The sequence below is a fragment of the Pelodiscus sinensis genome, chromosome 1 (assembly GCF_049634645.1).
Source record: "Pelodiscus sinensis isolate JC-2024 chromosome 1, ASM4963464v1, whole genome shotgun sequence".
NCBI lineage: Eukaryota > Metazoa > Chordata > Testudines > Trionychidae > Pelodiscus > Pelodiscus sinensis.
Genome location: NC_134711.1, coordinates 118,836,036 through 118,852,863, shown reverse-complemented (window position 1 = coordinate 118,852,863; position 16,828 = coordinate 118,836,036). Strand labels below are relative to the sequence as shown.

General features: G+C 44.3%; 2 protein-coding genes across 3 annotated transcripts in view; both read left to right on the top strand.

Annotated features, from left to right (window-relative positions):
* KRAS (KRAS proto-oncogene, GTPase) overlaps positions 1-16,828 on the top strand; it is a 208,257-nt gene that overhangs the window by 355 nt on the left and 191,074 nt on the right. The window lies entirely within an intron of this gene.
* LMNTD1 (lamin tail domain containing 1) overlaps positions 1-16,828 on the top strand; it is a 276,783-nt gene that overhangs the window by 188,600 nt on the left and 71,355 nt on the right. The gene's annotated exons all lie outside the window — the stretch shown is intronic.

Below are 16,828 nucleotides of genomic sequence, written 5' to 3'. Positions count from 1 at the left end.
CTTCTGGCAACCCAGCCCTTTCCTGCCCAAAATCTCTGCCCCTCCCCCCCCCACTCAACATACCCAAACCCTCTGTTCCCCTCTTACACCCATACCCCCTTCCAGATCTGGCACCGCAATCTCCTGCCCCAGATCACAATCCCCTCCTACCTTAGGTCACATCCCAAACCCCTGCACTCTAGTCCCCTGCCCTAGGTCACAACCATCTCCTTCGCCCAAACTCCCTCCCAGACTCCAGTCTTCTTGCTGCACCCCAGTCCCTTACCCAAGCTCCCTTCTGCACCCAATCTCCATTCCAGACCCCTCATCTCCATTAATATCATGGAAGAGTGCGTTCCTTGACCACTTTCCAAAATCTTGGTGTGGCCCCCTGTCAAAAATTATTGCCCACCCCTGGGTAAAGGGCATAGGGGTGCTGGATGGACTTTTGGGGACAGGTTCAGACAAAAGCTGGCAGTCACTTCAGGTTTCTTTGGCCAGGGATTTTGAAACATAGATCCATTTCTGGGAAAACACATCTAGGTAACAAACCCATGATGTTAGCTTTTTGAAATAGTTTGCTTCTTAGGTTAGAACTGTAGTAGAAGTTCACTAAATCACACTTCACTAATCCTCGCACCCCATCATTTGCACACATTGGACTAGATTCTGATATTGCTTGTTGTTTTTTACATCAGTTTAACTCCATTGACTTCCGTGAAGTTGTTTTCATTTACATTGTGAGATCAGAATACCCAGCAATTTCTCCCTGTTTTTCAGCAATCATTTAACACCGTGGTCCCCAACACGGTGCCCACGGGCGCAATGGCGCCCGCGGGGGCATTTCCATGCGCCTGCCAGGTGCTCGGGGCTGGCCTGGCACCGGGCGCAGGGCAGGGGGAGCGCCGGCCCCGGGCGCGCGGCGCAGGGCGGGGGGAGCACCGGCCCCGGGCGCGCGGCACTGGGCGGGGGGAGCGCCGGCCCCGGGCGCGCGGCGCTGGGCGGGGGGAGCGCCGGCCCCGGGCATGCAGCTATGGGGGGGCGCCCCGGGCATGCGGCTATGGGGGGGGCCGCCCCCAGGGCGCAAGTGTCCCCGCCCCCTGGCGCCCGGCGGGCGAACGGCCCCGCCCCCTGGCACCCGGCAACCTTGAAAGGTTGGAGATCACTGATTTAACAGAAGCCTCTGGTGTGGGTCTCTGTTACTTTCACAACATTCACTATGGAACACTGATACTTCATTGTATACTATTATTAAAACTACAATGGTCAACCAAACAAATGCATTCTGTGATGTATTTTCCTTGATTTTTTTAACCCTGTTTGCTCATTTACTACTTAATTTGCTAAATTCAGTAATACTGTGACATGGATTACTCGGTCATTAGTGAAGTTCCATGTGACGTGACAATGTTAAGTCTACAAAGCTAATTTTCCATGTTTAATTTGTAATCCTAAAGCCTGTCACCTTAGAAAGGAGGTTATTAAATACACATGCACACACACTCAGTGTAGGCCTACTTTAGCATAGGCAAATTATCTGAATTTCATGCAGACTCAGCACTGAAGAGTGAGTGAGGCCAACATTTCCTTTGGGCAAGGCACTGAAAGGAAATTGGAGGAAGGTTGCACAATAAGTGAACCTTCAAAGGAAACATGGAGTTGGAGAAAGGACTGCAGGAGAGGGAGCACAGATTATAAAGAGAATGAGATTCAGAACTGATGAATTTATGAGAGTTAATGATGGACAGCTGTAGGTGAGCAAAGTGGGGTGGATCTTAAAATATATATTCTTGTGCCGGGGGGAAAAGAGTTGGAAGGAAAGAATGGATTGTGTTATGTGAGAATGGAGAAAATAAGTAAAGAGATTAATTGCATAGAAAAAGGGGAAAGTAGGGACAGGGAGACTGTGGATTTGGGAAAAGAAGTTGTGGATTTCAGGGATTAGGAGAAGTAGAAGGGAATGGTGAAGGAGAGAGAAATTTGGAATCATGGAGAAAAGAAAGTGAGGGAGAGAGAAGTAAAGAGAGAGAGACTTCAAAATATAGAAAGGGAGCAGTGGGAATGGAGATATTAACCATATAGCATGGGTTACAGAGACGTGAGGCTGCTTCTTTATATGTCTGTGTTTGGGCCTGGGAAATGTGAAAGGGCATTTAGTGCTTGGCTTTGTGTGTGTGGCATTTATGGGTAATTTAATATAATATCATTTGCCAATTGGCAAGTTATTCAGGTAAAGAATACCAGATATATACACAGTAAACATGTTAATTTAATATATAAAATGATTATATACAAGTGTCTTAAAATCTACTCTAACTGTACATTGTATTTTTAAAATTTCCAGAGAATGCCCTTCAGGACGCATTCTCCTCCTCCGCACCCCCATTCCTATTTAAGTTTGGTGATTCCTGATAGCTCCCCAAAGCCTCCCATTTCCTTTTGGCTAGCTATGGGCCTACTCAGGGCCATGAAACATCTGAAAGTAATTAAATGCTAATAATATTGGGCATGTTCTGTCCTGCACTGTTTTTATCTTAAACTTTCTTTGTAAATGAGCATGCAGGTATCAGTGGAGAAAAGGCCAACGGCTTTACTGTAACTTTGCAACAATTACTGCGGTTTCAATGTGTTAGTTCCTTTACAGACAAATATGATGAACAATCAATGTTGCAGTCTAGGGCCTTGCTCCTGCACAGATATACTCAGATTTACACCCTGGGAGTAATTCCATTGATTCTGATGAAACCACTCACAGGGCATAAAGTTTGAATGTGCGAATTAGTCTTTGCAGGATTGGAGACAAGGGCTCTGATGATGCCATTGGATGTGTCAGGTAGACCCTTGTGCTCATGCAGCGTTCTGCAGACTTCAGTGGAACTCCAGGCGAGGTGGCTCCTAGTGAGATTGGTGCCTAGATAACAATTATCTGAATTAAATTCTGTGTATTCATTACTGGGGCAGGAAGAAAAAAAATATTTCCCTCAGTGTGCTGCAGCTGTAGAAAGAGTAGCAATATCAGCTGGGATTCCCAGAAGATTTCATCAAAGGAAACAGAAGTGCTTACAGAAGCGATTGTGAAACTAGACATCTTTTAGTAGTCCATTTGTAAGGGTGCTTCCCACACTGCGTTTCAGGAGAAACAGGAACTATTAAGCAATGAAAGATACATTTTTCTCTTTTTTAAAAGAGTTTTTATTATATATTATTTACAGGAGCATCTGTTACAAGCTAGGCACTTTCCCAACACATGATATTGAGCATGGCTCTGATGAACTCGCAGTCTGATAACAGACAGAGGCGAAGGGGGAAGGGAACAGGAGCTATAACGGACAAAGTACTTACAAGTCATATAGGCAGGGCTTGACAAACCGCAGCGTAATCCACTCGCCAGCCCCGCACTGCGCATGCACGTGCCGCCAGTGAACGGGGTGACTGGCTGAAATCTACTTGCCACAGGCGAGTAGATATACGGATTTGTCGAGCCCTGCATATGGGCAACTCAATTTGATTCACTTGGCAGCTTGGAAAAAGTGAATCTTTAAAATGGATTTAAATGTGGAAAAGGAGAAGGGCTTTGTGGATGTGCTCAGAGAGGCCATACTATGCAGAAGGAGTCATGCACACACACACACATAATGTTTTTGCTACATTGTTATTCAGAGCTAAGGAGGAGAAAAGGGGAGAGTGTGGTAGATGATATATAAAAACGAGAGAGAAAAGTCTATTTTCAGTTTGTTGAAATAATCTAGTACAGGTCTCCATTTGTTTCCCAGCAAGTATTTCTTATATAGTAATGAGGTAAATATTTGATAAGGGAAACCCAGATCTAGGTAATTAGGCATGTCAATTCTGGTTGGATGGTTTAAATAAAAAAGGTAAACTACTAATTTTGGGGAAGGTTGATGCAGTTTCTGCTCAGATTAGAACCCTGTGTAGACAGCTTCAGATCACTGGGAAAATTAAAATTTAGAGAGGAAATGCCTGTACAGATTGGGGAAAGAAAGCAATGCCTTGATGTATACAGCATCTTGTGGGTAGCAAGCATGTCTTATGTACTGAGTTATAGAGATGAAATAAAACATCTGCATACAATAAAGATTTGTGTCTGTCTTAAACTACTGGCAACTGTAAATTTGTGTATAGCCTCCACAGTTTATTCCCACTTCTTTGCCATTAATGCAAGATTTTTATTTCTAGGAAAGAGGAGTGTTTTAATATTTGATAGCATCTAGACATAAAACCTTTCTCAGTCCAGCCATAGACTACAGTGACTCTAAAAGTAGTATTGGAAGGGCCAGGTTTTTGATACATAGCTTTCCTCTTTTCCATACAACAGCATTATTTTGAAATAACAAAGGGTATGTCTACACTACCACCCTAGTTCAAAGTAGGGTGGTTAATGTAGGCAACCGGAGTTGCAAATGAAACCCAGGATTTGAATTTCCTGGGCTTCATTTGCATGTTGCCGGGCACCGCAATTTTTAAATGTCCGCTAGTTCGGACTCCGTGCCCGCGGCTACACGCGGCACGAACTAGGTAGTTCGGAATAGGAAGCCTAATCCGAACTACCTAGTTCGTGCCGCGGGCACGGAGTCCGAACTAGCGGACATTTAAAAATGGCAGCGCCCGGCAACATGCAAATGAAGCCCGGGAAATTCAAATCCCAGGCTTCATTTGCAACTCCGGTTGCCTACATTAACCACCCTACTTTGAACTAGTGTGGTAGTGTAGACATACCCAAAGTGAGCATCTACATAGCAAGCAAGCCTGTTATTTTGACATCTGTAACCCTCATTTTACAAGGAATAAAGCCTATTCCGATATAGTAATTTCAAAATAGGGCGTGTGTAGACAGCACGTTTGTGGTTATTTTGAAATAAGTGGCCTCCGGGGCTTCCCACAGTTAATCTGCTAGCCACTCTGTCCACACTCACCAGAACTCTATAGTTCCCCTTCCCCTGCAGGCTTGAAAGGTGCAGCCATAGAGGAAACAGTGCGTGGCACACAGCAGGCCCTGCTTGCACAGAGGGAAGCTGAGCCGCCCTGTTGCCCTACTCCCGCCCCCAGGCTTCTGGCCTGGCCAGCACCTTCCCATGCCTGCTTGTCCCTGGGATGTGGAGTAGCAAGGCTTCCCCGGGATGTCTGTGCCCCTGTAGAAAGGGGCCCACTGTCTAGGCCACTGATGACCTTCTTCCAAGCACGTCGCCTTCATCTGACCCAAGACCTTTCTGTGTCGCCTCAGAGATGAAGGCTGGACTTCAGACACCCTGTCTCCTGGGATGACTGCCCATCTCTTTGTTCTTCACAGCTGGATCAGCTGTGAGTGAGGCACCTGCAACACCTCACACACCAGCCTCCCGACCCCGTGAGAGCCGCTGCCATGGACAACTCGTGAGGACCTGGAGCAGGAGTACATCACTGCCCTGCGTGCCCTGCAGAAGTCTCTGGAGGGAGACATGGAGCTATATCGCATCACCTGACAGGAATTCTTGCAGCAGGCCCAGACCACGTGTATGGCTTATAAATCCTCTCCTGCCTGTGTACTACACATGAGGCCTAGAAGCAGAGTTTCAGATCAGCAAGATTTACTAGTCCAGCCATTTTGGAATAAAACTAAAAACAAACAATAACTAAATCATGAGAGTGAAGTTGGCTTTTCTACTCTTTCTTTAGATGAAGACTTGGCCAATGGGAATGTGGCATCTAGCTGGCATCTGGCAGCATCTAGTTACGGAATGAACTTCTAGAAGAGATTAGATGAGCCCACAATCTGATCCCGTTTAAGAGATGCTGAAAAATCTTTTCCACTATAACCGGAATGACACAAAAGGAAAAGCAAACCATGCCCCTGTCAGCTTTTTCTCTTGCCTGGAGAGGTAGAGGAGTCTGAAATACCATGGCTGAAATACTTAGGCTTTTATCTTTATTTTTTATGGAAGTCCCTCATGTACTGTGGTGATGGGCAGCAATACAGAACTCTTAGATAGATAGGTAAAGGCTCAGCATTTTTTTAATGCTTACCATCATAAGGCTTCTGCCGGCTTAACTCATTTATGCAGCATTTTACCCTGTGAGTCATTTTACTGTATTCAGTGGACTACTTGACTTACATGTTGAATCATAGAAGATCAGGGTTGGAAGAGATGTCAGGAGGTCATCTAATCCAACCCCCTGCTCAAAGCAGGACCAACCCTGAAGTAAAGTACTACTCACTTTCTGTAAGGCTGGCTAAATCTAGCAGAATATTGCTCCTTGCCTTACTTTTCCTCTTCTATGTGCTACAGTAGTTACTTAGTGTATCCATTTGTATTTCTTAGGCTGTGTTTTCCACCTGCCATTCACCAACAAAGTATTTATTCTCCAGCTAGTAGGATGGGGACATAGTCTGTTGTGTTGATTCTGTCAGTCATAAGGCTGCATATTTTATATATAATAAAATCATACAAAGATCAAGTTATGATTAAAAACAAACAAAAAAACGCAATGTCCTTGGGTGTATATTATTTACACCAAATCCAGGAGGTTATCTGAATACATACTATGGATCATCTGATCATAAAAGACAGGGATGGAAAAGTCAGACTAGATTATGTGGTGCAATCTGATATTAGAGGGATAAAAGTTACAGAAACAAATATTTGATATGCCAGTTATCAGCCTTAAAGTCGCCTTTTTGGACAGAGGACTGTCTAAAAAAGACCTGGGGAAAAAGGTCAGAAACAATGAAATTCTCAAAAAAATCAAGATCTTATCATCTGTCATATCAGAAAACTAAGTTAAATATATCTGAAGGTATCAAACCTGGCAGTCTGTCTTCATCAGATGAGCATCAGAGAGGAGCTGAATTGATCTGACAGCTGTGGGCTAAATTAAAAAGTTGAAGAGTGGAAAACAGTTCAGATTTGGAGTGAATGTACTGGTTTGGATTTTTAAAAAAGACTTCTCAGAACCTGGAATGGAAAGTGAGCTTGAGTGGGTTTCTGAGAAGGTGGTGTGGGTTTCTGGGGTTTTTTTTGGGGGGGAGGGGAGTGGTTGTTGTTCGGTGCTGGTAATATACCAGCCAGTATTTTTGTTGTTGTGTTTTGAGCTGACTGGTACTCCTGTTTGTATTGTGAATTAAACTGCTGTCCGAATGTGGAGTGTTCATGTACAGGCAAAGTGCTTGGTATCTTTTTATTTTGTTTTTGAGGCATGGTTTGTTTTTGTCTTTTGCATAGTAAACTAAAGAGTTCAAGTAACTATTTGCATTTTTTTTCACTTTTGGGTGCCTGCAATTCCAGGTTACAGCCAAGACTAGAAATGCAAAGGTACTGTGAAAAAGACTGAGAGCCTCCCTCCCAAATTTTCAATCCCACGATGGTAAGACATGGTTAAAACTTGAGATAGGGATGCTGCTGTAGACTTACTGAACTGCCATCTCTCATTGGAAACCAAATTCTGAAATCTACGCTCAGTCTTTACACAGTGAACATATGCCCCACCTAGTCCCAAATGAAAGTCAGTGGGAGATGCAAGTGCTCAGCACTTCTAAAAATTTTACTCTTATTTAGGTGACAAGAAAATGTTGATAAAAGTAACTTTCCCAAGGTTATGCAGCAAGTCTGGGGTAGAGCTGAAAATAGAATCTGGGTCTCTCAACTCCCTGTCTAGTATGTTAATCTCAGGACCATTCTGCCTTCCTTTAAAAACAAAATTACTTTACAAAAAATGATGACAGTGTGTTCCAGGGAATAGTGTGTGAAAGAAATGGTAGGATCCCAGAAAGGCTTATGTGTGCACTTAACTTTGTCAGTAGTCCCATCACATTCTTTGCTTAAAGCTAACAAATCCAAAAGTTTTTGCAGGATTGAGGCCTATTGTTATGTGATCTAGGGTGTGTCTACATTGCACCCGCACATCAAAATAAGCTATGCAATTTGTGTAGTTTATTTCCAGTGTATTTCAAAATAGATCAGTATTCCGAAACATCCCTTAAGCCTTGTGGAATGAGGTTTACAGGGATGTCAGAATAGAGAACCTGTTATTTCAAAAGCTATTTCAAAATAACGGGCTTGTTTAAAAGATGGGGAATAGCTATTTCGGGATACTGGAAGTATCCCAAAATAGTGCTGCTGTCTAGGCAAACCCCTAGAGATTATTTTAGGCTAAAATAAGGTGTGTAAGTGGGTGGTAATTTCTAGAAACCATTTGAAATCCTTTAAATATATATTTTTTAAAATGAACTATATGGAATTTAGTCAAAAATATAACTGGGCTCAAAAAAGAAGTAGACTAGTTCAGGGAGAATAGGTCCATCAATGGCTGTTGGTCAAGATGGTGAAGGACACAGTTCCATGCTCCATATGTCCCTAAACCTTCAACTGCCAGGAAATGGGACTGCTGACAGGATAAATCAGTTGAAATTACCCTGTTCTGTTCGTTCCCTCCGCAGAGTCTGGCTCTGGTCATTGTCAGGGACAGGACACTGGGCTAGATGGACCGTGGGTCTGATCCAACATGGCTGTTAGTATGAAAAAGCTTTTGTCCTAGGGGGGAAAGTGAATTAGGGGGAAGGAAGAGTGCTAGGAATTATGGGAAGAAACAGTACATCCTGTATGAAGAAGGCAAAAACAGTTGTTTTGGATGAGAGGATGTCCAAGGCAGGACTACATTTTTCACCTGAGACAAAACTATGGCAATAAATGTACTATCCTGACATGATAATTCCTGATGGAAAAGTATACAAGCCACTGAACCTTTTTCTTTTTTGTGACTGACTAAATACTGAAGCATTAGATTATTGCAACAGCAGTTGATCGCAAAGATTGCATGCTCTAGCTTCATGAACAGGATTCCTATTATTCCAAAAGGCAAAAAATGTTTCAACAAGCTACTGTGTAAAATAAATTAACTTTCTTGTTTCCTTTTTTGCCTTAAGAGGATTTGGAATTGCTATGCTACCACCTTTTAACTTTCTAGTTCTATTGCCCTGAAGCAGGAAATAGGCCCTGTGTAAAAAAAAAAAAAAAGTACAACATCCTCCAGCAATGGTCCGAAACAGAGCCGTTTATCTGTGGTGAAGTGAAGTGTGTGGGCCCGTCACATAGAATTTGGTAATACTTTTTTAAAAGTGGGGAAGTTTTGATGAATAGATTGTTCTAATGTGGGTGTAACTCGAAGCTATGCTGAACAACTACTGAAGTTATGAAGGAGAATGAGAGGAATCTCTAACCTGCTGTGACACAATAAACTTCCTATTCTCTTAAGTAATTTTGCTTTTCCTGCAGCCTGCACTCAGCAAAAATGCTTGTAAGAAGAATGAATACTGCACTGTAGTTAAACATTTTCTTTCAAAAAGGCCTTATTTTTATAATTGTAGTTGAAATAGTCAGATCATCTCCTAGGAGGTAATGGAGAAAGTCTAGCTAATTTGGAGAAGGGATCAAGCACTGTGTGCTGTTAAAATGACTGTCCGTCTGCAGATGCTATTAGAGAATGATAATCTTTCAGTGGAGTTGGAATACAAACCTGTGCAATTCGATAGCAGAAAGATACCTCAATCTATAAATCATTTAGTAATTTCTATCAAACTCTGTTTAATTTCAGTAGAAACCTATGGAATTCTTCTCTATTCATTTGTATAGCTCTTTTCCCATTAGGGCACATAATAAAAGCAGTCCATGATTATGTGATTAGACTATTTGATGGAACGATATGGTGTTGAAACTGATTTGATTGAACACATGCCAGTATAGATTTCAATGAAGAGTGACAGGATGCTGTTTGATTTTCCTGAGCGTTGATTGTCTGAAATCCTTCTTTTGAATTTGAAAGTAGCAATTCTTATAATGACAGAACTCCGATTATTCATATCTCTCTAATTACCAATTGGGAGGCATTTCCACCTATCCAGAAGTGTTTTGTTAATTTATCAAGCTGTCGCTACTTTGCCAATTGTTGACTTATCCACTTTGTAAAGTAATCTGTTTCCCATTCGTTAATTTTTCAATTTCTGAGTTTTAAATTGATGAATTTTTAATTTTGTCACTGACTACCATTTACAAGGCAATTAAGCTGTCTACATCAACATTTATGCTTGACTTGCAAGAGAAAGTGGGACGTTTTAATTTTATATCAGAAACTGGAGTCGGTGGGTGGCTTGAGCACAAGGAGAGGGTGGTGGTTCTGTCAGGAGCTGAGACATCCATGTTTATTTTACTTGGTTGAAATCTGAGATTTGGTACAAACACCCGTTTTTATACTAATTAGAAAGGGGCAAAGATGTGAATCATTCAGGGTTTTCCAGGTTGAAACCCAACATCTTGAACTCCACCAGAAAACTGAAATAACTATGATGAATTGCCTACATATCATCACTGCAGTAGAGCATGGCAATACTGAACGGCTGCGTCTAGACTGGCATGATTTCGCGGAAATACTTTTAACGGAAAAGTTTTTCCATTAAAAGTATTTCCACAAAAGCGCATCGAGATTGGCACAGATGTTTTTGTGCAAAAGCATCCATGGCCAGTCTAGACGCGATTTTGTGCAAGAAAGCCCCGATCGCCATTTTAGTCATCAGGGCTTTTTTGTGCAAAACAGTTCTTCCCTGTCTACACTGGCCCTCTTGCGCAAGTATTCTTGCACAAGAGGGCTTTTTCCCGAGCAGGAGCGTGAAAGTATTTGTGCAAGAAACACTGATTTTGTACATTACAAAGTCAGTGTTTTTGCGCAAATTCAAGCGGACAGTGTAGACAGCTGGCAAGTTTTTGCGCAAAAGCGGCAACTTTTGCACAAAATCTTGCCCATCTAGACGCATCCAACAAGTGCACTGATTCTGGTTTGGAAAGCTTGATACAACTGTCACTCTTGCAGCCACATTCTTGGCCCTCGCTGGGGACCTGATCCGAAGCCCATTGAGGAAGATGGAAAGATTCTCATTAGTGGGCTTTAGATCAAGCCCTAAGTTCCCCTTGCACCATTTCTGAGATTCAAAGGGCTATAAGCAAGCAGCTGAGGATCATAGAATCATACAACACTAGAACTCGAAGGGACCTTGAGAGATCATCGAGTCCAGTCCTCTTCCCTCATGGCAGGACCAAGCACCATCTGGACCATCCCTGACAGGTATCTGTCTAACCTGCTCTTAAATATCTCCAGTGATGGAGATTCCACAACCTCCGCAGGCAATTTATTCCAGTGTTTAACCACCCTGACAGTTAGGAAGTTTTTCCTAATGTCCAACCTAAACCTCCCTTGCTGCAATTGAAACCCATTGCTTCTTGTCCTATCCTCAAAGGCCAAGGAGAACAATTTTCTCCCTCCTCCTTGTGACACTTTTTTAGGTACTTGAAAACTGCTATCATGTCCTCCCTCAGTCTTCTCTTTTCTAAACTAAAAAAGACCAGTTCTTTCAGTCTTCTCTCCTAGCTCATGTTCTCTAGGGCTTTAATCATTCTTGCTGCTCTTCTCTGGACCTTCTCCAATTTCTCCACATCTTTCTCGAAATGTGGTGCCCAGAACTGCTAGCTCCCAGTTAGCAGTGCATCGGGGGGCTAAGGCAGGCTTCCTCCCTGTCCTGGCACCACGGACGGCACTGTGCCCTGGAAGTGGCCAGCAGCAGGGCCAGCAGCAGGTCTGGTTGATAGGCAGAGGTGCACAAGTGGCTCTGCATGCTGCTTTTGCCCACATGCAGCAGTCCCCAAAACCAATGCCTCAGGTGCAGGCAGTGCAGGGAGTCCCATCCAGCCCACCTAAGAGCTGGACCAGCTGCTGACTGCTTTGGGGGCACAGCAGGGTCTGCAGTGCCAGAACAGGGAAGAAGCCTGATGGCCACCCTACAGCAAGGCGACCCCATGCCTGACATTCCCAGGACTGGATCATGACGCTTAGTTTGAAAACCATTGCTCTAGGGATTGCACAGTGATGTGGCTCCTTCTGTGAAAAGCAGCAGCTCAAGGTTTATATCATACCCTGGTTGGAAATGTCTTGCAATTTAAAAGGAATCTGGGAGTGAACGCAAATGAGCTGTTGGAAACACGTAGCTTGGAAGTGTGGCAGGGTGCTGGTTTGGAAGCCCTTAATCAGCTCCTGCCACTCCAGCCCCCATCAAGGGAAATGGATAGGGGCCTGGTGAATAGCCCTGTGCCTGCCTGGTACCTGGCAGCACCTGCCAGCCTCATTGGCCCAGCGCTCTAATGATCTGGAGGGAGTCAAAGAAGAGAGGAAGAAGGGAAAGAGAAAGGTCAGGTAGAGAAGGAGGTAAGAGCCCCCCAGTTGGTTGCTGGCCAGGCCTGTTGTAGGCAAAGTATCTGTGAATCCTGTATATAGATGGGAACTGGCAATGAGAAAGAGCACAGGTGTTGCACCAGATTGAAGTGTCCCCGACTCATTGAAAAGAGGGAACAAAGAGACCAAATACCCAGAACATAGTGAGAGCCCTGGTACAGGATGATATAAAGAAATTTGAGTTTTCTGGTTGTAGTGAAAGGAGAGAAAACATTGAAGCTCGGGTCCGCTTCAAAAAAGTAAGAAAAAGTTCTTATTCAAAAGCTTTTAGTCAGGCTCAACTGCACAGAGTTAAAAAGACTGCCTTTACAGGATTGACTTTACAAAGCAGTGTTGATTTTATTATCAGAATATGCAAGATTCACATATTGACTTGGTGTATTCCTTCAGCCAGCTTGGTTCTAATGACATGAGAGTCTAGGAAAATGCACTTCGGTAAAGACTTGTTTGTTGATGTGTTACTGATACAATGGACAGCCTCTAGGCTGAGTTCTTGATTAAATTTTTAAAAATACCTATAGGATTTAGCCTAAATGGGGTCATTCTCTTGTCATCATAAAAACTGCAGAGCCATGAACCATCCAAATAAAAATCCAAATGGAGCAAATCCATATAATAAACATAAACAAAACCAATTTTAACCACTCAGAAACTCAACAATGTTATTGCTATTGCAATTTGCTCTATAATCATGGCTGTATACCTCTCTCTCCTGAATGTGCTTTGATCGGGGATAGAAAAGTGATAGCTTTCAAGATTTTGTTCACCTGGAAAAAATTGTGTCTTCAATCTTTTTGCAGTGGGTGCTTAATGCCTATATATTCCACAATTATCATTTAAACATACTGATACTGCATCCCAGGAATAAAGAGAAGTGAGGCAGTTAAATATTTAGATGGCAGGGGATGTATGTCTCTGCTGAGTTGAACACCACCCAAGCTGAATTTTGGGAGGTTCCTTAACCTCTGGTCTTGAGGTCATTATGCCACCAGAGTGTTTGAATTCTTAAGTGAACAACGCACTGTGAAGCATACCCTTATGCTTGGTTAATGCTGGATCTCTGAGCAGTCCTTACCTCATCCACCTCCCGTTAAATTAAATGGGCCAGACCAGTCCAGCATACAAAGAGTGATGTCACTATTGTGAAAAAAAAGAAAAGCTCAGTGGGAAGACAGAAGCCAGACCCCCAAATTAGGGATCCTTTGGCTGAATAGAAGAGCAGACAGACTCTAAAAGATCAAACCACTTTGGTATGCCAATGTGGCATGTGATGTCAAAGATAAAAGGATAGCCTTTTTTTCAGAAGCAAGAATGTTTTGGAGAGAGTGAAATCTTAGTATCTATGCTGAAATGCATAAAAAGCACATGTTTCTGATATTGTTTTCTTTTATGTTAAAAGGACTGGACATCTGGTTACATTTTAGAAAATTAAATTTAGAGACACTAAATCATTGCTCCACAAAGCGAAAGGTAGTACAACCAAGTATATCAAATAAGGTAACAATGAAATGTTTGGCAAGACTTCAGAGTAATGGAAACTCCAACAACCACAAAAGGGGTGAAACATATTGTGATATACAGGACACTTTAACTTCTCATTTATCTGTGATATTTCTTAGTACATTTTACAATAATACATAGTGTTCTCATTTGTGTAGATGGCTGTGCTTTGACGCCAAAATTCCAGATGTTTTCTAGGTAACTCTATGGAGGCTATTTCATATTGTTTCATTACTTATCACTAGTGTGAAAATCCATAAACTAGACTGTTAGGCTGATTGGATGTGTCATGATTCATGCACACCTTGGTGGCATTTAGGGATAGCTAGGGGTTTCATGGTGTAACAGGGTGGTGACTCACTGCTATACCGCCTCCTGCTGGTCACTTAGGGAGTCATCTCTTCCACCTTGCAGCACCCTCTGCTGGCCAGTGTCTTGCTCTCAGTTACTTGTCTCCTGCACTGGTTCAGACCCCGTTTCCTTCCTGCCCATGGTGCCCTTTCCTCCCAGCATTACCCTACAGCAATGCCACTGCACTCTGTGGTCCTTCCTCCAGGGAATCCCAGCCCCCTTACCCACCTTGCTTCAGTGACCATCTAGCCACCCCTGTCCTGTACCAACCTTGCCTCAGTCATGCTCGGGGCAAAGTGCATTCTGAAACAGCCACTCAACATCGGCAAGGTGGACCTGTTACCTTTTCCTATCCTGGCTGCTTCCCTGCAGCCTTAGTACCCTCAGGCCTTGAGAGCAAGGCTTCAGCCTGGGAATGGTGTCAGACCAGAACTTCCCAGCACTGCTCTGTCTCAGGAAGCCTCTGTAGATTCCCTGGTAGCCAGGTCCCTTCTACTCCACAGCGGGAGTGTGACAGGGCGCCTGCCCTGCACTGGCCCTTTAAGACCAGGACTCAAGCCCTGAGCCGGGGCTAGAAACAAAGAGGCCAGCTGGAGCTGTTTGGGCTAGGGAGAGCCCAGCTGGCAACTATCTAGGGCAGCACAATTGGCTTGTAGAAGCCAGCTGAAACCATTAGGGCGAGTGAGAGCCCAGCTGACAGCTATAAATGGAGAAGCACAGTTTGCTTGGGGAGAGCCAGTGGAGGGCTGACTGCAGAGGAAGCAGGAGCTCCTTGGAGGGAGACAAGCTGGGGAGAGCCAGCAAAGGCTGGAAGTAGGCCAGCCAAGACTCCCCTTGGCTAGGGGCTGGAGACAAAGGCTCTGGTATGTGGGCTGATCAGGAGGCCGACTAGGTAAGCAGAGCCGTTGTGACACATGCCAATGATGAGCAACCCATACAGACTAACTTGCCCTGAGAATGGGCTAGATGAGGACAGTCAGGGGGCACAGAGGCACAATAGGGGGCTTGCACCCTGATGGAGCAAGAGGGTCTTTCTCCTCCTCCCCAGGATCCCCTATTTATACAACCCCAGCTGGTCCCTAATTGGGTGCTATATGCCATAGCTGCCTGCTCCACAGCCCCAGCCCTCTCTCAGGGCTGTGTATAACTGTGGTTAGGGCCAATGCAGAAAAAGTCTCACACATGGGTGCTGTGGTAACTCCTATGGGGTGACCTCCAGGCCTCATAGTCCCCTCAGTCCAAGGTTCAGGATGAGGGTACTCACCCCAGTGTGGGGGCAGCATGGCCCAATTGCCAGAGTCAGTAAAGACCTCCACCAAAGGGGGCTGGCAACTCAGGATGGGGAGGCTCTGAATGAAGGCCCCGGTGGCAGCCAAGTAGACTACGACAGACTCAGCAGGAAATCCCGCCAAAACACACTGAAGTCATGCTGGCGGGAGATACCACTCACTTGCCCACTCTGGGTTGTTGCCTACATAGCTGGTGTTTCATTAGTCCTGGAAGTCTCAGGGTCTCCAGGTTCCTCAGGGCAGGCTGTTTCCTGATGCTCAGTCGGGTGTGGAAGCTCACTCTGAGCCCTGGGTCCTCGGCTCCTGTGGGAAGGGTGTGTGGCTGATACTCAGCAGGAGCTTCCACCACACATCTTTCCTCTTGAGCAGCCCTCCCAGACAGAGCTGAGCTGCTTCCCTTTATACTAAGCCTGCACTTTGATAATGCTCACTACAGCCGGAGGGGCAGGACTTCCTCCACCCAAAGTGTTGTCTTAGCCCTTTCTGGCCCTGTTTGCTCACCCTGTCACCAGATATCTTTGATCCACTTTCAATGAGAAATTGGTCCACAGATGCCTTGAACTGAATGAGAAAATTGGAGTTTGAAAACAGAGCTCTGAGGAATTGGAGATCTTCACTGTGCTTATATATATATAGTTGCTCAATCTTTCCCTTTTCCCCCATCCCACTTCAGCCTTCCCTATAACAAGCCCAACCCCTTTCCTCCTTCAGGGCTGGATTACCCAATTGGCAGACTAAGCACATGCTTAGGGCACCAGCAAAGCAGGGGCACCAAAAGAAATGAGATTTTACGGTATAGTATTGTTTTATTTTGAATTACATATGGGGGACACCATAATCTTTTCAGTGCTTAGGGCCTTTAAAGGTCTCAATCCAGCCCTGCTCTTCCATAATAATGCCACAACTTCTAGCCACAGGAACTTTCCTCCACCAGATCCTGTCCCCAGGACCATTTTGCTTTCTCACCCTCTCCCATTTCCCTCTTTTCATTCTGTTCTTCACCAGTTTGTCTCACTTGTCATATGTCCCCTGTCCAATAGAAATTCTTACGTTATCTAAACCATATTGATTGAGATTTGCATACCACTTAAAGGGCATCATTCTGACAAGGACCCTCTTTTGCCATTCCCAGATGCCTACACAATAGCTAGTCAGAACAGATACTTAGTATTATACGTTCTGAATATGCCTTTGGGGCAAATTTGCATGTGCAAAACTCCCCACCCCATCCTCCATGACTTAAACTTCCAGGAAAGGGAAACACAGGGAAGGAATTGTTCAGACAATCTTATTTCCTCCTGTGCTGCCCTTTTTCTCCAGAGTAGAGGAGGAAGAATGGTAACTTACTGCAGCCCCGAAAAAAGCATTGCCTACTTCCAGGCTCATGTCCAACCAACTGGCTATGACTTCTACCTCTTCCCTGCTCCCAGGTGCTCTTGGAA